Here is a 22,164-nt window from a genome sequence, read left to right as displayed (position 1 = left end):
TCTTCTGCTTGATCAATTCTGCTGTTTATAGACTCTGGGCTGGGCGTGGCAGCTCCTGCCTGTAATCCTAGCACTTTGGGAGGCTGGGGCAAGTGTATTGCTTGAGCCCAGGAGTTTGAAACCAGCCTGGGCAACAAGGCAAAACCCTGTCTCTACAAAACAAACAAACAGCAAAAAAAAATTAGCCCACTGTGGTGCACACCTATAGTCCCAGCTACTCAGGAGGCTGAGTGGGGAGGATCACTTGAGCCCAGGAGGTCAACGCTGCAGTGAACCATGATTGCACCACTACAATCATGGGTGACAGAGTGAGACCCTGTCTCAAAAGAGAGAGAGCCTAGGTGACAGAGCAAGACTGTCTCAAAAGAGAGAGAAAGAGAGAGGAAGGGAGGGAGAGAGAGAGAGAAAGTGGCTTTGATGCATTCTTCAGTATGTCAATTGCATTTTTCAGCCCCAGAATTTCTGCTTAATTCTTTTTAATTATTTCAATCTCTTTGTTTAATTTATCTGATGGGATTCTGAATTCCTCTTCTGTGTTATCTTGGATTTCATTGAGCTTCCTCAGAACAGATGTTTGAATTCTCTGAAAGGTCACATATCTCTGTATCTCCAAGATTAATTGTTCATATCTTATTTATTTCATTTGGTGAGGTCATGTTTTCCTGGATGGTCTTGATGCTTGTGGATGTTTGTTGGTGTCTAGGCATTAAAGAGTTAGGTATTGATCATAGTTTTTGTGGTCTGGGCTTGCTTTTACCCTTTCTTCTTGAGAAAGCTTTCCAAGTATTCAAAGGGGCTTGGGTGTTGTGATCTAAGTCTTCGGTCACTGCAACCATATCTGCTTTAGGGGCACCCCAAACTCAGTAGTGCTGTGGCTTTTGCAGACTCATAGAAGTACTGCCTTGGTGGTCTTGGATAAGATCCAGGAGAATTCTTTGGATTGTCAGGCAGAGACTTTTGTTCTTTTTTTTACTTTCCCCTAAACAAATGGAGTCTCTCTCCCTGTGCTGAGTTGCCTGGAGCTGGGGGTGGGATGACACAAGCACCGCCGTACCACCACAACAGGGACTACACTGGGTCAGACCCAAAGCCAGCACAGCACTGGGTCTTGCCCAAGGCCTGCAGTGACCACTGCCTGGTTACTACCAATGTTCACTTAGGGCCCCAGGGGCTCCACAATCAGCAGGTGGCAAATCCAGCCAGGCTTGTGTCCCTCACTTCAGAGCAATGAGTTCCCCAAGCCTGGGACCAGCAGAGATGCTGTCTGGGAGCCTGGGCCTAGAGTTGGGAACCTTAGGAATCTACCTGGTGCTCTGTTCTACTGTGGCTGAGCTGGCACCAAAGCCCAAGACAAAGTCCTTCCCACCTTTCTCTTTTCTTTCCTCAAGCAGAGGAGTCTCTTCTTATGGCCACCATTACCACAGGCCCATGGTAAATAGTGTCTGGCTATTGCTGATGTTCACTCAAGACCCAAGGGCTCTCCAGTCAGTGTGTGGTGAATGCTGTCAGTCCTGAGAGTCTCCCTTCAGGGCAATGGGCTCCCCTCTGGCCCAGGGCAGGTCCACAAATTCTGCCTAAGAGCAAAGGCCTAGAATCAGCAGCCCCAGGAGCCTACTTGGTTCTCTACTCCACTGTGGTGGAGCTGCAAGAAAAACTTTGCTCTTCCCTCTTTTTCTCAAGCTGAAATAGGCTTTCCTCATAGCCACCACAGTTGGCAATATGCTGATTTACACCTGAAGCCAGTATGGCTCTGAGTCTCACCCAAGGCCTGTGGTGAGTACTGCCTGGCTACCACTGCCAATTATTCAGGGTCCAAGGGCTCTTTAGTCAGCAGGTCATAAATCTCGTCAAGACTGGGTCCTTCCCTTGAAGGTCTTTAAGGTCTGGGCTGTGTCTAGAAATGTCATCTGGGAGCTAGGGCCTGGAATGCCTATTGCCTTAACTACTGTGGCTGAGCTGGTGTCCAAGTTGCAAGACAAAGTCCTCCTCACTCTCCCCTCTCCTCTCCTCAAGCAGAGAGAAGGAATCTCTCCTGGAGTTAGCTTCTCTGCCTGGGGTTGAGGGAGGACATGCAAATACTCCCTTAGCTGGTGCACACCAAGTCCACTGACTCTAAGCCCAGCACAGCATCAAGACTTGCCCAGCAATTGCAGTCCTTGTGGCTCAGACTGCCTTTCCAGTTTATTTGGAACCCGGAGCAATTTAGTCGACAGCAGTGAGGCTTGCTGGAACTCAGGTTCCAACCGCTGGGATGGGCGATTCTCCTCTGGCTAGGGCTGGTCTAAAAGCTGTCTCCATAAATGTCAGCTGATTTCTGCCTAGTGTTGCTTTGCACTGTGACACGGCAGCACTGAGTTTCAATGCAAAGTGCCATAATCACTGCACTCTCCCTCCTCTAAGTGCACAGATTCTCTCTCCGCACCATGTGGCTGCTGCCAGGGGATAGAAGAGGGATGATAAAGGCAACTCAAGACTGCCTTTCCTACCCTCTTCGGTGCCGCTTTCCTTAATGTGATGTTTAAACCAGGTATTGTGATCATTTTCCTGATTTTTGGTTTTTACGAAGATGTCTTTTTGTGTAGATAGTTGTTCAGTTTGGTGTTCCTCTGTTGGGTGTGTAAAAAGTAAAGTAGAGGGTCCTCTTCAAAGACTTTCCTCTCCATTTAATTAGGAATAAATAGTAACTTCTCTTAGAAGCAAAATTTATTCAAAGACCTGTGCTAACATTCTTAAATATCTGCTAGCTGTGATAAATAAATCAAGGTACTTTATGTTCTTAGCTCCCACAATTTAGCCTAAATATGCTGGCATGCTTATACTGATCCAAGCAAGCATTAGCTCATAGCCTGTTCCTCTTCCTTATTTGAAGGTGTTTTTACCTTTCTCAGCATACCACAAGTTACTTCCTCCTTCCTTTGTTCTCATCTGCCTTTGCCTCTTTAAAAAAATTCTAAGTTGCTAGCCAATCGGGACAAATACAGACTGTGAGGTCCCGTTCCAGCCAGTGAAAACCAGACGCAGCAGTAGGGTGGATGCATCAGATTATAAATAACCCTGTCTCCTTTGTTCAGTGTACTCTCGTGGCAAAACTGCTGGTGAGTGTACCCTTTCTGCAGAAAGTAAAAATGGCCTTGATGAGTAACTTAAATTTATGTTCAAGTGCTATTTCTTTACGGTCCTGGGGAACAAGCATTTCAAACAGGTGGGGGAACGATTGCTGGAGACTTCTATTTGGTCATCTTGCTTTGCCCCCTCTTTCCAGAAATCTAGGTTTTAACAAGTCTCCAGCTAATAGTAATGTGCCTAAATTTTGAGAGCCACTGCTTTAGTCTATTCTGAATGGAAGAGTGGCAAGCATCACATGTCTGAGTCTACCAGTGGTTGCAATCTAAGCTGCATATTACAGCCACCTGGGGGAAGTTTTGAAAATCCTGGTGCCCAGGCTGCATTCAAAGCCAGTGAAATTTCGTAGGTGGCTCTGATGAGCAGCTGAGGCTGAGAACCACAGGTGTACTAGATTTTACATTGTGCCTTCCACCTTATAAAGCTCTTCAGTCATGCCCTTCTTCCTTAAAGCCATAAAGATAATGCACATGGGAACGGTATCTTGCATTTGAAAATGCTCTAGCAGATGCTACATATTTTCTGGAACAGATATGTGCCAGAGAAGATTCTTCACCACTGCACAGATGAAGCCACCTAGAAGGCAACTGACTTGCTCAAGATCAAAGAAAGTGACTGGGCCATGGCTCAAAACTAAGAATCCTGGGGCTCACTAATTTGTTTGTTCATTCATTCATTTATTCAACAGTCTATGTTGGCTACTGTGCTAGTTTCTGGACACATATGGACGAATGTCACTGAGCCCTGACGAAAGGATTTACAGTCTGCTGAGAAAATGGATGGACAGACAGACACGCAGCCACAACAATATGGAGAGTGCTTCAGTACAGGTGGCACAAGGTCCCCTGAGATGCAGACAGACACATAGCCACAACAATGTGGAGAGTGCTTACGTATAGGTGGCAACAAGGTCTCCTGAGATGATCCAGCAAGAATTCCCAAGCCTTTGGTGGAAGGGATAGCTGAGGAGAGTTTCCAGGGAAGCTTGGTTGGTGGTCTGGGACATGTAGGAGATGTCCAGGCAACAGCAGACAGCTTATATCAAGGTGTATCTAGAGAACAAACCTGGAGAAGCAGAGTGTTCTGAGAATCTCAAGGAAGGCCTAGTACCCAGACATAATGCCCCATTCAAGACCTTGCAAATCTTTTTCATCTTAGTCTTATTGTCCATTAACAGGTTTTTCAGTTACATTGGAGCAGTATCCGAGGGCAATGCCAGCACTCCAGGCCCTGCACCATTTTTGGTGGTATTCCAGAGAAAATGGGATTTGGTCTAGGGGTCTTGTCTTCCTTTTCTGGGCCAAGCACAGGGATAGGCTTTGCCTTCTCTGTGGTATAATAAATGGGGTGGAACCCAAGGAAATTGTTGGTGGGGGTTGCTCAGTACGTGAAGTGGGAAACTTTATGGTCCAGAGCTCAGCATTACCAGAACCAGGTCTGGCTTCCGTCCCGTGCAAGTTACTAGAGACCTGACCCTTTCAAGCCATTTGACCTCTGCATCTCTCATATTTGTACGGTGGCCATGCCTCCCTCATTGGGTTGCTGTGAGGCTTCAAGACAATAATTCCTGTGAACAGGAACAGCGAGATACCAGCTGCTTCACTGATGCTGTCACAGTGGAGGGAAGTAGGGGCTGGAAGTGGAGGACTGTGCTCACTATGGCTGTGTTCTCTCCAAAACCTTGACTCCAGAAATGTGTTTCACTAGCTGTGGGCTGAGGGCAGATCAGGAGTGAGAGAGCATGAGAGGGGCCTGCTGAGACTCCCTGGCCATGCAACTGTATTCAGTTTTTGGTTTTCCTTCTGGCACACATTGATGCAAGTGTTGCTGCTCAACAAGGAAACAGAAATACCTCGTGGATAACTGATGGCAAATAATGTTCTCCTCACATTTCTTACTACTTCCTGAAGAGGGCTGCTTCTGCATGAGGATGTGGAAAGAGGAAGCCCTCCCTGCCCAGAGGTGGATCCCAGAGGGAGCCAAGCAGTGGCTGTGCTTTGATTGGAGAGTGACGACCCTGCATAATCATGATCCCCCCAACTCCGGCACCCATTTGGCTCCACCTGGAGTGGGGTCAATTTCCTTACACAGGCTGCTTCAGATGCCCCTCTTTCCCCAAGATGATGATCACCCATTTTAGCAAACTCACCACTCTGAAAATCAGTCTATATTAACAAGAATAACAGACTGTATTTTGGCATTTTGGGGTCAACAATATGCAAGAGAGTAAAAATATGGAGAAAAATCTCTGGATATCCAGGAATGTAGGATTACAAACTGCTATGATAAATGACTTAAAAGATTACTTTAAAGTTTTTTATTTGAAAACAATTTCAAACTTGCAGAAAAGTTTCAAAAATAGTACAAAATATATCCTATGTACTTTATTCAGATTTGCCTGTTGCTAACATTTTCCTCCATTTATTATTTCTTCCCACCCCCTTTGCATATATACATTTTTTCCTGAAACCATTCAAGGATAAATTACCTTCATACTTGAGAGTAATTTACATATCTCATGGTTACTCACCCCTAAATACCTTAATGTGTATTTCCTAAGATTATGGACCTCCTTTTACTTAACTATTGCATGATTGTCAACTTCAGTAAGTTTTATGTTCTTTAATTTATTGTCTGCAAGGTGTGTAAGAACAGTAAAATGTGTTTTTTTAGTAAAAGGGTATATGAAGGCATGGAAATGTAAACTTTTGCTGAGGGTTAAAGGATTGTCTAAGATGAGGAAAGCTGAAGGTTCAAAAAAGTGGTTGAAAAATTGTGAAAATTGATCTTACAGAAGAAGTTCTCTGTGTGAACATGTTGACTAAATTCAAAAGGGTTATAAGGTTTTTGCTTCTTTAAAATTTCTGAGTCGTGATTTTGGCAAAATAAATAACTTGTGGTAATCTGTAATTCCCAAAATCAAACTTCAGTTTCAAAATTGTCTTCCCTGGCACCTGGCTTTTCAAATACTTCAGAAGGCCCCTGAAATGTCCAGAAGAGAGAGGTAAACAGGATTATTTGACATGTTCAGGTACATGGGATTGCCAAAATGATGCTCAATCTTCTTTAGGTTACATTTTTGTGAATAATACTAATATATATTCTGAAATTTTATAGGATTTCTAAAATTCTAATGTCTAAGTATATGTTACCAATCACAATTACAGTTATGTTAAGTTATTGTAAACCACAGAAATAACTAAAAGGCATACACCGTATACGACTTTGTAACTTTACTTCATCCTCTTCATTTACATAGGGTGTGTCCCAAGTAGAGGGTATTTAAACTCACAAAAACTGTAACAGGGCCTTTGAGCTCCTACGCTCAGGCCCGCTCCCACCCTGTGGAGTGTACTTTCATTTTCAATAAAACCCTTCATTCCTTCCTTGCTTTGTGCGTTGTGTCCAATTCTTTGTTCAAGACGCCGAAACCTGGACATCCTCCATCATTAACATATTGACTGTTTCTTGCGGCTGGAGTCCATTTCCACTCCAGTTTGCCCTCTGCACACGCATATACACACCCCAGCCCTGCACATGATGCTGCTGCCACTGCTGCCACTGCTACCAGTGTTTCATAGCTGCTGTGTCCTGTGCTCCATTTCTTTCCTCATCAATTGATTGTTTAACGTAGTGGCTTAAAATACAACCATTAATTGTTTCTCACATTTCTGTGGGTTGGCAATCTTGGTAGTTTTTCTGCTGGTCTCATCTGGGTATACACACATGGCTGTTTTCATCTTATGATTAAGCTGGGCTGAAGAGTCCAAGATGCCCTCACTCACACATCTGGCTGTTGGTGGGACGCCTCAGCTCTAAATGGCTGCTAAACATCCAGGAGGCCAGCATGGGCTTCCTCACAGCATGGCGGTCTCAGGTTTCCAAGAAGTTGAAGATGGAAGCTGCAAGGTCTCTTAAGGCCTAGACTCATGAAACCACACACATCACTTCCACGATATTTTATTGGTTAAAATAATAGACAAAGCCAGCCCATATGCAAGGAGGTACAGAAATAAACTCCAAGGGTGAAGTCTTGATGGGAGGGAGAGCAATGCCACATTGTAAATGGGCATGGATTCATCAGGGGCCATTATTATAATGATCTACCATACCCCATGATCTGGTGAGCAAGAATTAACCAAAACATGCCCCAGCAGGAAAAAAGCAAGCCTCTCTCAACTACAGCACTGGCATGTCAGCTAGTGATCTTTGGTGGCAAACAACAGAAACAGACTGTAGCCAACTTAAACAGAACAGCCATCCATGAGAAGGGCATCAGAAAGCTCACAGGCTTGGTGGAGGAGTTTTGCAATGAGACCTCAAAAGCATCAGGAACAGGGCAGCTCTGGGGGTGGGGAGCAGTCTCAAGCAGGGATTGATGGACAGCCATTTGAGGGGACTACCATGGGAATGACTTTATTTTTGCTGACTTTTTTTTTTTTTGTCTTTTTTTTTAGTGTCATTTGGCTCAAGATTCAGATTTCTTGGGGAGCACTGGCCTGACTTGGGACATGTTTCCAGGGCTTCGTTGGGTAAGTGGGCAGGAAACTTGATTGATAGGACTATGTGGGGTGGGGAGAAGGGAGCACCCCAAAGGAGAAGATGGGCACTGTGGCAAAAAGTGGAGGAGGTGCTAGGCAGGCAACAATGCCCACTGTCTCCTGATGTCCAACCTGTTCCTGGGGGCGCTCACTTGGATCTCTGGGGTCTGATAGTGACTTAGGAGTGATCCCCTAAATCTAACTCAATGACTCTGCTTTTACCCAATGAATGAAAACAGTCATTAAAAAACATTTTTCCCTCCTACATGCAAAATGTAATTTTAGGTTAATTTTGTCACACTGGACTTTTTTTTCTCATTAAACATTGTTTTCATGGGTCTCAAAATCCTGTGACAGATGTTTGGTCAAATTGATTCTGATTAATGAGTACCGATTTTAAAAACTAATAACTTCAAAAAACTGTCACACACACAAAAAAACAAATGGTCCACAAAACATTCTCCTTTCCTTCTGGACGTTTTATGATGCATTTATTGTTAACTAGTCTTTTACTATTAACTTAAATGTCCAGTTGAAACAAATAGTTCTGAGACTTTTTCCACCACTGATTAAGACTCGGGTGGCATGCATTAGGGCTAATATTCATTTGGCCTTCTGAGATTTCTGGGCAGACTTGGTGGCCTTGCCAGCTCCTGCAGGCTTCTTGTCCACTGCTTTAATGACATCCACAGCAACTTTCTGTATCACATCATCAACAGCAAAGGGACCCAGAAGAAAACAGTTAGAGAAGCTTTCTACACACAGAACCATATCAACAATGGCGGCATCACCTGATTTGAAGAATTTGGGTTCATCTTCCACCTTCCCACCAGAATGGTGACCAATCTTCTCCATCAGCTCAGCAAACTTGCAAGCAATATGAGCCATGTGAAAATCCAGTGCAGGGGCACAGCCAGTATTGATTCGGCCTTGATGGTTCAGGGTAATCACCTGAGCAGTGAAGCCAGTTGATTCCATTGATGGGTCATTTTTGCTGTCACCAACCAGGTTGCCACAATAAGCATCTTTGACAGACATGTTGTTGACATTGAAGCCCACGTTGTCCCCAGGAAGAGCTCCGCTCAAAGCTTACTAGTGCATTTCAGCAGACTTCAGTTGTGATGTTGACTTGAGCAAAGGTGCGGTACCCATGCTAGGCTTGAGAGCACCAGTCTCAATTTGGCCCACAGGGGCAGTATTGATACCACCAATATTGTGGACATCCCTGAAGGGCAGATGAAAGGGCTTCTTAGTTGGACAAGTTGGTGGTGGAATGCAATCCAGAGCTTCCAGCAGTATGGTTCCACAGGCATGGCCATTTTTATGGGTGACTTTCCATCCCTTGAGCCAAGGCATGTGAGCACCTGGGTGCAGCCTTCTGTCACTATTCCCACTGATAATTGGCACAAATGCTTCTGTGTCTGGGCTGTAGCCAATTTCTTAATGCAGATGCTAACTTCCTTAATAAATTCCTCATATCTCTTCTGGCGTTAAGGTAGCTCAGTGGAATCCATTTTCTTAACACCAACAATTAGTTGTTTCACACTCAGCGTGAGCCAGAAGGGTGTGCTCATGGGTCTGTCCATTCTTGGAGATAACAGGTTCAGATTCATCAATGGAAGCAACAGTCAGGCCAGGATAGACAGCCCCAAATGTCCCCGTAATCATGTTTTTGGTAAAGACTCAATGTCCTGGGGCATCAGTGATGATCACACAACACTTGCAGGTCTCCAGTTCCCACAGGGAGAGGTGAATGGTGATACAACACTCACTCTCAGCCCTCAGTTTTATGCAAGACCCAGGCTTACTTGAAGGAACCCTTTCCTATCTGAGCACCCACCTTCTCAAATTCTCTAAATGCCTCTTTTGTCGATCTGCTTAAACTAGAGTCTGTTGTCTGCAACTAAGAACCCTGCCTGATATACACATTCACACATGCCCCCGCTGCCGAGCTGTAAATGTTAAACAATAGGCTCTCTGGGGAAAAAAATGCCCTGTGCCATTTTGCACTCCCACCAGCAGTATAGGAGAGTTCAGGCTGCTTTGGTTCTTACCAGCATCTGTTTGTCAGCATGTTATTGATGTTGGTAAAAGAAACAATGCGATTAAAATAAATGTTCTAATATCATAGTGTGATTTTGGGTGTGGGGCAAAATATTAACACACCTTTCTATTCCTCTATCACTATTTTTACTATTAAAGAAAAGCGCACTTATTTCAGCCTAACACCTCCCATTTGTTGACCCATATAGTCACAAGTGGAGAATTTGGGGGTCTACCCCTTGAAATATTGTTTCATTGAAACCACAGAAATGTCTGAAAATGTATAGACATAGCTTCTCTAATTGTTCCTGTCCTCTCTGCAGGGGTGTAAGCGCATGGTGGGCAGAGCCGTCCCACCACTGGTCCAGGGTAAATCACTTTATCTCCCTGGGTTGTCCTATGAATGGGAAGGAGACTACGAATAAAGCGAATCAGGTATAGCAGTTCAACTTCAGGATCAGTCTGTAATTTAGTGTAATTTTCATGTTGGATTAGGAAGCACATTCAAAGACAAGAGGCATATGGTTAGTAACTAATTAACGGCCTTGATGGAATTCTTAACAATTCAGGATATCGTGCTGATTTGAAGCCATTGCCAGCTCCCTCTGTTAATAAGCTGTGCTCTGTTCCCCCTTATCTCTGACTCCCAGAGTCTGCTGCAGAGCTAGATAGGGATTTCAGCCTGCATGCCCATCAGGGCCTAACTTGCTGGGGACTGGCATCTGACCTCAGGACCCCCAACTTCAATTTTTCATCTACACGCAATTTTTCTTGTCTTACCTTCCAAGGCAATGTTCTCAGCACATGATCCCTGACATCCAGAGAAATCCTTGTTATCAGTGTCAGAGTATTTTAATAAGAGACTGGGCCCCATTTGTGCTCACTGGTGTGTGAGAAGAAGACCGAGAGCAAGGTGGGTGAAGGGGAGGCAGCAGAGCGGTGGTGAGCTCAAGCATTCCAAAGAACCAAATAAATGATTCTGGATAATCCACCATTTCAGTATTGCCTTTTCTCCCCTCTTTAGTGCAGATGGCATGGGACTGTATTAGATCAGGTGGTGACAGGAGGACAAGCACCTACTGAACTGCTCAGGCTGAAACATCTCATCCCCTCTGCCTCTTTAAAAGTAAACCTAGGAATTGCATTCACTCTGTTGTAATCCAATTTTGAAGCTTCTAGAAATAGGAAATTTGTTGCCAGGCCTCAGTAGAAGTAATTCCTTTCCCTAAAAATCAGGAAGGAATTAAAACAGCATGCAATGGGGCTGGTGAAGTGTGTCCTTGTAAAATATTAGACTTGGCTCGTCTGGTTTTAACTAATATGCCAAACTATAGGTGTGGATATAACTTATTTCTGAATTCCATGATGGTTATTTTATTGGATGTTTTCTCATTTGTGTATCTGAATTCTGAAGTGACAGAGACTCAATTTCCCTTTGATTCTCCTCCCCACCCAAGGTTTGACCCAGTGTATCAGTTAGCTTCTGCTATGTAACAAGTCACTCCAAAAGTCAGTGGTTTAGAATGACATATGTTTTTTTTTTTAAAATGGACTTTATTTTTTAGAGAAGTTTTAAGTTCATGGAAAAATGGTGCAGAAAGTAAAAAGAGCTCTTACACATCCTCTTCCCCAACACATATGCAGCCTCCCTGACTAACATCCAAACCAAAGTGATACATTTGTTATGATTGATAAACCTACATTGATACACCAAGATCAACCAAAATCTACAGCTTATCATAGGGTTCACTCTTGGTGTCCTATATTCTATGTGGTTGGGGCAAATGTACAATGACTTGTGTTCACCATTACAGTATCATGTAGATTGGTTCACTGCCCTAAAAATCCTCTGCTCTGCCTATTCATCTTCCCTCCTCCTAAGCCCTGATAACCACTGATTACCACTGATCATTTTACTGTCCCCCAATTTTGCCTTTTCTAGAATATCATGTATTTGGTATCCTACAGTATGTAGCCTTTTCAGACTGGCTTCTTTCACTTAGTAATATGCAGTTAAGTTTCTTCCATGGCTTGATAGCTCACTTTTTTTTAAGCATTGAGTATTCCATCATCTGGATGTACCATGATTTATCCACCTACTGAAGGACATCTTGGTTGCTTCCCAGTTTTGGCAATTACGAATAAAGCTGTATTAGCCCATTTTCATGTTGCTGATAAAGACATACCCAAAGACTGGGCAATTTACAAAAGAAAGAGGTTTAATTGGACTTACAGTTCCACATGGCTGGGGAGGCCTCACAATCGTGGTGGAAGGCAGGAGGAGCAAGTCACATCTTACGTGAATGGTGGCAGGCAAAACAAAAGAGCTTGTGCAGAGAAACCCCCAATTTTTAAATTTTTAAAACCATCCGATCTCATGAGACCCATTCACTATCATGAGAACAGCATGGGAAAGACCCATGCCCATGATTCAGTCATCTCCTACCACATGTGAGAATTATGGGAGCTACAAGATGAGATTTGGGTGGGGACACAGAGCCAAACCATCCATGCCTGACCCCTCCCAAATCTCATATCTTCACATTTCAAAACCAATCATGCCTTCCCAACAATCCCCCAAAGTCTCAACTCATTTCATCATTAACTCAAAAGTCCACAGTCCAACGTCTCCTGTGAGACAAGGCAAGTCCCTTCCACCTTCCACCTATGAGCCTGTAAAATCAAAAGCAAGTTAGTTACTTCCTAGATACAATGGGGGTACAGGCATTGGGTAAATACAGCCATTCCAAATGGGAGAAATTGGCCAAAACAAAGGGGCTACAGGCCCCATGCAAGTCCAAAATCCAGCAGGGCAGTGAAATCTTAAAGTTCCAAAATGATCTCCTTTGACTCCATCTCTCACATCTAGGTCACGCTGATGTAAGAGGTGGGTTCCCATGGTTTTGGGTAGCTTTGCTCCTGTGGCTTTGCAGGGTACAGCCTCTCTCATGGTTGCTTTCATGGGCTGGCGTTGAGTGTCTGCAGCTTTTCCAGGTGCATGGTGCAAGTTGTTGGTGGATCTACCATTCTGGAATCTGGAGGACGCTGGCCTTCTTCTCACAGTTCCACTAGGCAGTGCCCCAGTGGGGACTCTGTGTGGGGGCCCCCACCCCACATTTCCCTTCCACACTGGCCTAGCAGAGGTTTTTCATGGGTGCCCCACTCTGCAGCAGACTCCTGACTGGACATCCAGGTATTTCCATACATCCTCTGAAACCTAGGTGGAGGTTCCCAAACCTCAATCCTTGACTTCTGTGCACTCACAGGTTCAACACCATGTGGAAGCTGCCAAGGCTTGGGGCTTGCACCCTCTGAAGCCATGGCTGGAGCGGCTGAGAGGCAGGGCACAAAGTCCCTAGGCTGCGCACCAAATGGGAACCCTGGGCCTTTGGAAACCATTTTTTCCTCCTAGGCCTCTGGGCCTTTGATGGAAGATGCTGCTGTGAAGACCTCTGACATGCTCTGGAGACATTTTCTCCATTGTCTTAACATTTGGCTCCTTGTTATTAGGCAAATTTCTGCAGCTAGCTTGAATTTCTCTTCAGAAAATGGGATTTTATTTTCTATTGCATTGCCAGACTGCAAATTTCCCAAACTTCTAAGCTCTGTCTCCCTTTTGAAACTGAGTGCCTTTAACAGCACCCAAGTCACCTCATGAATGTGTTACTGCTTAGAAATTTCCTCCGCCAGATACCCTAAATCATCTCTCTCAAGTTTAAAGTTCCACAAGTCTCTAGGGCAGGGGCAAAATGCTGCCAGTCTCTTTTCTAAAACATAAGAGTTACCTTTGCTCCAGTTCCCAACAAGTTCCTCATCTCCCTCTGAGACCACCTCAGACTGGTCCTTATTGTTCATATCACTATCAGCATTTTTGTCAAAGCCATTCAACAGGTCTCTAGGAAGTTCCAAACTTTCCCACATTTTCCTGTTTTCTTCTGAGCCCTCCAAACTGTTCCAACCTCTGCCTGTTACCCAGTTCCAAAGTTACTTCCACATTTTTGAGGATATTTTCAGCAACACCTCACTCTACTGGTACCAATTTACTGTATCAGTCCATATTTACTCTGCTGATAAAGACATATCCAAGACTGTGCAATTTACAAAAGAAAGAGATTTAGTTGGATTTACAGTTCCACATGGCTGGGGAGGCCTCACAATCATGGTAGAAGGCAAGGAGGAGCAAGTCACATCTTATGTGGATGGCAGCAGGCAAAATAAAAGAGCTTGTGCAGATAAATTCCTGTTATTTAAAACCATCAGATCTTGTGAGACCCACTCACTATCATAAGAACAGGACAGGAAAGACCTGCCCCTATGATTCAATCACCTCCCACCAGGTCCCTCCCACAACATGTGGGAATTATGGGAGATATGCAGTCTATGCATGTCTATACATGTTAACAAAATTACATTTGTACCCCATAAATTTATACAAATACAAGATGAGATTTCTGTGGGGACACAGAGCCAAACCATATCAAAAACTGCTATAAATATCCATGTGTGGTTTTTGTGTGTACATAAGTTTTCAACTTTTTTGGGTAAGTGCTAAGAAGCAAAATTTCTGGATCATATAATAATAGCATATTTAGTGTTGTAAGAAACAGCCAAACTGTTTTCCAAAGTAGCTGCACTATTTTGCATTTCCATCTTCAGTGAGTGAGAGTTCCTGTTGCTCCACATCCTCACCAGCATTTGTTGTTGTCAGTATCTTCGATTTCTGCCATTCTAATAGATGCATAGTGGTAACATTCATTTTTTACTTTTTAAGATTCTGTTGGTTGTTCAGGTGGCCTTTCTCATCTGAACTTCTCAGGCGGGATGCCATGGTCTTGGATGATCTTAATTCTGTTACTGGGGCTTTGGCTGGAATGGTTGTGGCCTCATTCCATGTGATCTCTCATCCTCCAGCAGGCTAGACCAGGCTTCTTCACATGATGGTGGAAGGGTTCCCTGTAGCAAGAGGGTATGTCCAAGTAGAAAGCATTTTTCAAGCTGCTGTTTGGCTTGTTTGTTACATGAAAAAAAATGCAAGTCACACATCTAGGCCTAAATTGAAGAGATAGAGAAGAGCTGGATTCTATCTCTTCATGGAAGGATTTGCTCTATTTTCCCCTTCTATAGCAATTGGCGACTGTGATGTCTAACTCAGCACAGAGATAACCTCTGACATTACATCCAGTCACTCTAAATCCCCATCTAAGGGGGCACCCATAACATTGGAGATTACTTGGTGGGTACAATGTATGTTATTTGGGTGATGGGTACACTGACAACCCTGACTTCACCACTATGCAGTCTATGCATGTAACAAAATTACATTTGTACCCCATAAATTTATACAAATACAAATTAAAATAGATAAATAAAAACAGCTTCTTTAGTTAGTACAGGGAAGTATTATAGAAAGGAGATTAATTAATTCTGCTTTTCTAATTATTCAGCTGGTCTTGTTCCAAGGAGGCAGTCATCATCCCCTAAAACCCCAGCTGTAGGAGCTCAGAATCTTTGGTCTTAATGTTCTATAAAATAAAAGCAATACATTTACTCTTGCCTGCATTTCTTAACTGCTAAACAAGAAGTTTTTGAGGTTTAAGGGCTTACGATTAATTGTACTCCTTTGTCTTCCATCTTTAGAATCAGTTGAGAAACAGATACAAACAATGGGAATTAAACATCAAAATGATACCTCTATTGCTGACAGCACTGGTCCAGAGAAAGCAGCTTGGGGTACAGCCAGACAGGGCTCCTGCTTCTTCCCATAAGGACAGACTTGGCATTCTCCATGGGAGAGGAGCCTGGGTCTGCAGAGCAGGTCCACTGGCCTGGCCAGAAAAAAGGAAAGTTGTTGCTTCTCACCTTCTAGATTATGGCAGTCAAGACAGAGGGATCAGGGAAGGGCTCAGGAACAGGGAGAAAAGGGGCCACCAGGCTGTGTGTGAGTATGGCTCCTTCTCCCACCTCATCACCAGTAAGCTACAGCCCTGCCCTTTCCAGGGGAGGAGTGAGGAGCAAAAGGATGAAAAAATTAGGTGGAAGTTTTTTCCAAATACTTTCTATTTTGACTTTTGGGGAAATTTTTCTATATGCATATTGTGTTAACTTCTTGTTGAAGGAAAATACACAGAGGAGAGCACTCAACATGAGCAGACAACTCAGCACATTTTCACATATGGAAGACACTTGTGTAACCAGCACCCGGAACAACAATTGAGGCATTACCAGCCCCCTAGAAGCTGTATGGGTTCTTTTTGTGTCTGACTTCTTTTGCTCAAAATGATGATTGTGAGGTTCACCCATGTTGTGTGTAGATGCGACCTGTTAATTCTCGTTGCTGTGTAGTATTCCACTCTGTGAATACATTGCAATTTACCCATTCTACTGTTGATGGGTAAACTGCATCAACAGTAGAGTGGAATGCTCTGTGAATACATCTAGAAACCATGTCTAGTTTCTAGATTTGACTGATTAAAACATTCTGATATGTGCCTTTTGTGAAAATATGCAGGTATTTCTGTTAGGCATATCCCTAGAACTATCCTTTAGAACCCAGAGGTTCCACTTATAGAGATGTATGCACAAAAGATGCTTAGCAATTTTAGATAGTAAAAACCGTTTTCCAAAGTGGAACCGTGTCGTACTCCCACTGGCAGCATCATGAGAATTCCAGATGCCCACCTCCTTGCCTCCCAATATTTTGAAAAGGCAGAAGTTCTTGTTCTATAGATAAGTAAAATACTGAGAGAGAGAGAGACACAGAGAGAGAGACAGACAGAGAGAGAAAATAAGTCCCCCTATAATTGAAAAGGGAAGAATTTTTCAAATAATTTTTGAAAATTTTAAAAAATGCATCAATCCATCTTATTTTTTGATACAGTTCAAAATAAGTTGCAGACAATTATTAATAACAGACAGGGCCTTTTTAGGTGCAATACCTCCTTACAAGCAGAAGAGTGATTCATGATCTAACTTTAGAAACTTGAGATGCTCTCAAAATCTCATCCAGCTCTGTGGAGGAAGGATTCTGCAGACAAGATGTTCCCTCCACAGAAATTGTGATAAAGCACCAATTAGTGACTACAGCAAAGAAGTGGGAGTGTTTAACCTTTTGGGTGCACCAACAATGTGCTCCTTAATTTGAAAATAGGGTACAAAGTGTTAGCAAGTGAAGAAGAGTAATCGTTCATCACTCAACTTGACATATCTCCTTTGCAGCAGAAGCAGGAGAAGGGATCCTCTCTGCTCCATTTATTTTGGCTTTCATCTAACTTCTCTGAGAAAGGACCAGATGCTCTAATGAGGGGTACCAGACACTGAAAATATCTGGAGATCAGGATAAAACATGCTGACAACTTTCCCCTTGAGAAGCCCACCTTCCCTCCGAGCTCCTTAGAGCATTTTATCTGCATTACCCAGCAGCAAGTCTTATTATCCTTTTTTTGCAAATGGTAGAAAAGTGATGCAGGGAGGCTGAGCTGAAAAAGCTCACTTGAGGATACCAGGGAAGCCAAATGTTCAGCTCAAAATAGAAACCGAGAGCTCTGGGAAACTCAGACAGCCTGAGAAGGTCCTTTCATCTCTGGACCCTTCTGTATCTTTTTAGACAATAAGCCTTTCCCTGAAAGAATTTTTCCCCCTAATGACAGCGCTGCCAACTCTCCCTCCAGGATGTTGTAAAAAGGTGACATTTAACTGACGAAATGGAAACTCTAATTGACTTCTCCTAAAGTAGAAAAATAAGTGGCCTGTATTCCTTCTCTTGGCCAGATGTTTGTAATTGTCCCCTTGAGATTCTACCTTGGGGGAAGCTGAAAGAGGCAAAACAAAATAGTCCGCTTGAATTGGTCTACACACAAGAATTGTTTTTACTTCACGGTGGAAGATGTGGAGAGCCCATCCAAGAAGATAGTAATTTCGGGAAGAGGATTCCAGCTCATGTCACTAGCTGCCAGCCCCAGAATCTCTTGCAGTGATAAATAAGGAGCTTGAGGCGAACACTCCATTTTTAGATCTGGGTATATGGAGGCCTGTGCTTATTTGGACCAGTTGTGTTCCTTCCTTTGGATAATGGAATTCTGGCAGAGATGATGTGAGCAAAGTCTTGAAATGTGCTTGTTTAGGATGTCTTGCCCTCCTGTGTTGCAGTCATCATCATGAGAAGAACATGCCCCAGGGAGTCTGTGGGTCTGAGGAGGATGGACCAGCTGAGCTCAGCCTACATGGGCCAACCACTAGCCACTCTGAAAACATGCAAGCAAGAAATAATTGTTTACTATTGTGAGCCACTGAGTTTTGTGGTGGTCTGTTATGCATCACATTATGTTATAATGGACAAATATAGGGCTATTAAGAGTAGAATAAGTAGAGGAGGATTCTTAGCATGCTGTGGACAATGCTTACAAAAGTGTTTGGCTTAGGGTAGTCACATAGCAAGCACCTAGTAACTATCAGAGAAATGGAGCTCAACAGGTTGATTGTATATCATATAATTTAAAGATTAGAGTGAATCGCATTAAATATTCTGAATGTCTGGACTGTCTGTTGATATCTTCCTATTAATTGACAGTAACTTTTCTCTCTTTTTTTCTTTTTTTTTTTTTTTTTTTTTTTTTTTTTTTTTTTTTTTTGAGACGGAGTCTCGCTCTGTCGCCCAGGCTGGATTGCAGTGGGACGATCTCGGCTCACTGCAAGCTCCGCCTCCCAGCTTCACACCATTCTCCTGTCTCAGCCTCCCGAGTAGCTAGGACCACAAGTGCCCGCCAACATGCCTGGCTCATTTTCTTTTTTTTTTTTTTTTAGTGGAGACGGGGTTTCACCATGTTAGCCAGGATGGTCTTGTTCTCCTGACCTTGTGATCCACCCACCTCAGCCTCCCAAAGTGCTGGGATTACAGGCATGAGCCACTGTGCCTGGCCACTTTTCTCTCTTTTTTGTATCCTTTTCCCATGACTTCTTTACTGTCTTTTCTCCAATCAGTATTTCGGTATCTATTTATGACTCTCTATCTATGACATCCATCTATCTATGACTCAATCCTGGGCTGAACTATATACTCGACACATAGATTCTGCAATTAATATTCTGCTGTATTTGTTTTTTGTACATATGTATCTACGCTTGTATACATCCATCAATCCATCTTATTTTTTGATGCTTTTCAAATAAGTGGCAGACATCAGTACTCTTCACCACTATGGTGAATTTTGATAAATGCATACACTCATTATCCCTGAAGGTGTCCTTAGGCCCCTTTCCAGTTAAGTCTACCCCCAACCCCCAAGGTGAACACTATTCTGATTTTTTCCCACCATAGATTAGTTTTGCCTGTTTTAGAACTTCATATAAATGAAATTGTACCTGGTGTAATCTTTTGTGTCCAGCTTCTTTCATTAGCAAAATATTTTCGAGTACCTGTGTTGTTATAAGGGTCCTCATTTTAAAACAAATAATTTGACAAGATCTTTGCAAACTGATCTTTACTTTAAAATTTTGGACTTCCCTGATGTGTATTAAATACAGTAACCACCTTTAAATTAAATAGCCTAAATACAGTAACCACTTGAACTAAGCCTCCAAAACAGACATCTCTCTCATGTGTCTGTCAGACCTTGTCTTTTTGTTTTCATGCTCCCCACATCCCCCTACCTTGTTTAGCATTGATAAATATTTCAAAACTGCAGAAGGAATTTATCATATTTGTCTCATGGGCACAGAGCTTTTGATTTACTGTGTTCAGTAAGATGCAGGGGGCTAACCAAGCTCTTAGGATTAACTGCATCTGACTTTCCTTCAAAAGGTCATCAGCAGTACATCCTTAGTAGGCCTCACAATAGTGTGTCCACACTACGGGTTAGTGGGAGTGATTGAAAGGCTTGGCGAGTTGTCCTTCTGGGTTTGCTCTGGTTGGGCGATCAGAATCCATAGTACTGCGTGGGAAAACATGAAAGAAAATAAGTGAAAGTGACATGTTCCTCCAGAATAGCTAAAGGTCAGCGCTCACCCCATTCAACCACTGTATTCCCTAGACTTAGCATGAGGCGGTTGTTTCTAAAAGTCAAAGCCACACTTAGCGTGGTAATGTGGCTTTGTACCATGTCAAACTAGCTAAGCGGGAACTACGTTTCCCAGAATTCCCTTGCCTGTAGGTTTCCGGGGTGAGCACAGGCCACGTGACCTGATGCGTGCTTCGTGAGGCGGAAGTGAGGCAGCGCTGTCGTCTCGTAGGCTTGAAAGGTAGGTGCCCGACATTAGGGACTGTGGCAGCCCGGGAAATTGTCCCCGTCTGCTAGCTCACCTTGTGGGCGTGGAGCCCCTCTAACTTTCCTAACTCCCGGGCGGCCCGCGGGCCTGCGGCAGATTCAGCTCTCAGGACTCCACCTTCGGTTTCTTCCACTTCTGGGCCAGGCTGCTTGTCCTGCCACTCTCAGACCCCCCACCAGACACGGAAGCAACAGCAGTCCCTAAATGTTGCAACTCGCTCCTTCCCGCAAATGTAGAAGCTCAAATCCCTATAGCAAATTCCATATTCTATATCATTCTTAATGCTTCCATCTCTCTGGTTGAATCTAGAATGGATACAATCAGTGATGCACATTTACCAGACAGAGGATGTGCAGCGTTTACTGTTGATTTCTCTCTTTTCCTCCCTATCACCTCAGTTTAGTTCCAGGATCCACACTCCTCCACCATAGTCAGGAGATTCAGGGAAAGCTGGCAGGGTTCAGCTTTCAAGTTGACCCTTGATGAACCATGGCCAATCCTGTTAAGAGGCATGAAAGCCAATCCTAGCCAATGAGACGGGGGAGAAATCACTGAAGAACTTGTGGAAAACAGACCTTTTGGATAAAGAGACATGTATGGGGAAAAAGGGGCTTTTTAATGTTATTCTGGATGTTTCCCAAAAGTACTGCTGCTGCCTTGCCTCCCTGTCAGACGCTGGCCTTAGGATGACATGCGGCAGGAAGGAAGGACAGATCTGGAGTTTTTCAAGACTCACTGAGATGCGCAAGGAACCAACCCTCGAGTAGCCAACTCGTTCCTGTTTGCATGTGTCGGCTGAAAAGAATGAAAATAAACAAAATATAACTTTATTTCTAAGAGGTTACAACTTGCAGGCAGGAAGCAGGCTTCTACCTGAGGCCATAAAGCATACTTTGAACGAGAAAAGGTAGGTGTTTATGCTAGGTGGAGAGGTAGGATATATGTATTCTGTAGCATACAGGAGAAACCTATGAAAATTCATGGAGGAAACTCGTTAGAGACACGCACTGGGCTTACATATGAGGAATATCCAAAAGCGGACCACCTATGTCCCCTCTGGGGTGAAGATTTAACATTTAAATGTATTATAATTAGGCTATAAATGCAAAAAGGTGAAACATAGGGCACAAGTTCACGATCTGTGCAATCTCCGGAGACCAGTCTGATCTAGCCTGCAGCCGGCAGTCATCTGTCAAGAAGGGGCTCTTTGTAGCCAAGAGTAGCTGTCAGGTTGGAACCATGAAACCAAAAGGAAGGCATTGGCGGTTAGGTGAAGAGAAGAAGTCTTTTGGCCTTTTTTTCCTCTTCAAGTCAGCTTTTGATAAGATCTAGTAATAATAAGGGGATGGGTGTGGCTGCAGGTGGGACATGTCTGTTCTCTGTCCTGTCACAGCTAAGAGCTAAGAACTTCAGAGTCTTTCAGCCATAGAGGGTCCTGTTATCCATTGAAGGGATCAGTCCATTGGGATTTTGCCAGTTTTAGCATTGATCCTGTGTCCTGGGAAACCCCTCAATACTTAGCAGAAAGTCAGCCACTCTAGCCCTACCTCAGGACCTCTTTTATGGGAAAGAATAATTCCCTCAACTGCTTGAGCCATTTGAGTTGTGGCTGCTTTTGGTACTTGTAATTGAAAGCATCTTGAATGTTCTGGGACAGTAAAAGAATGTGCCTTTGTTTCTGACAGCAATTATAAAATCAATTATATGTTTATATTCTAAAAAATGTTTTGAGTAATGCCAACATCATTGGAAAAGTGCATCACTTAGAATATGTATTTGTGTGTCAATTTTGTTTGTTCAAAATCAGTTTCATTAATTTATGGGAAGATACACCTTGTACATTTTACCTAATTTAAAAAAATGTCGCCAGTTGAGCATACTTGTGATATATTCAAAGATAAATAAACGTTTTCAATTTTAGATATTCATATGTCTTTGGGTCTTTGTTTAGTTTTGTCCTAAAATAGGAGTGCTTTTATATGGGCCAGATTCCTGCAGTGATGCTATCTGGGAAGGAAGGGAGGGCATGATCTTTGTTCTACATGTTTAAAAGTCTCAAATGAGTTACTGGGATTTAAAAAATATATTCGCACATGAGTTTGGTACAGTTCGGTGAATTTTTTTTTTTTTTTTTTGAAAGAAAGAAAGGTTTCCAGGGCTTGACACTGTCCTGTGGGTGTGGTCAATTAATTGCATT

The 22,164-nt window shown here is 43.3% G+C and overlaps 1 long non-coding RNA gene and 1 pseudogene across 1 annotated transcript; one reads left to right on the top strand and one right to left on the bottom strand.

The window, feature by feature from the left end:
• Positions 1–8,267: 8,267 nt before the first annotated feature.
• LOC129474886 (putative elongation factor 1-alpha-like 3) lies at positions 8,268–9,332 on the bottom strand (annotated as a pseudogene).
• Positions 9,333–19,656: 10,324 nt separating this feature from the next.
• LOC129474604 (uncharacterized) lies at positions 19,657–21,895 on the top strand. Its single transcript, XR_008654581.2, has 2 exons — positions 19,657–19,940; positions 20,366–21,895. It is a non-coding gene; the product is annotated as an uncharacterized lncRNA (long non-coding RNA).
• Positions 21,896–22,164: the final 269 nt, after the last annotated feature.

This window comes from Symphalangus syndactylus, chromosome 24, assembly GCF_028878055.3.
Source record: "Symphalangus syndactylus isolate Jambi chromosome 24, NHGRI_mSymSyn1-v2.1_pri, whole genome shotgun sequence".
NCBI lineage: Eukaryota > Metazoa > Chordata > Mammalia > Primates > Hylobatidae > Symphalangus > Symphalangus syndactylus.
Note: the sequence above shows the minus strand (reverse complement) of the source record. Positions and strands in the feature narration are given on the sequence as shown.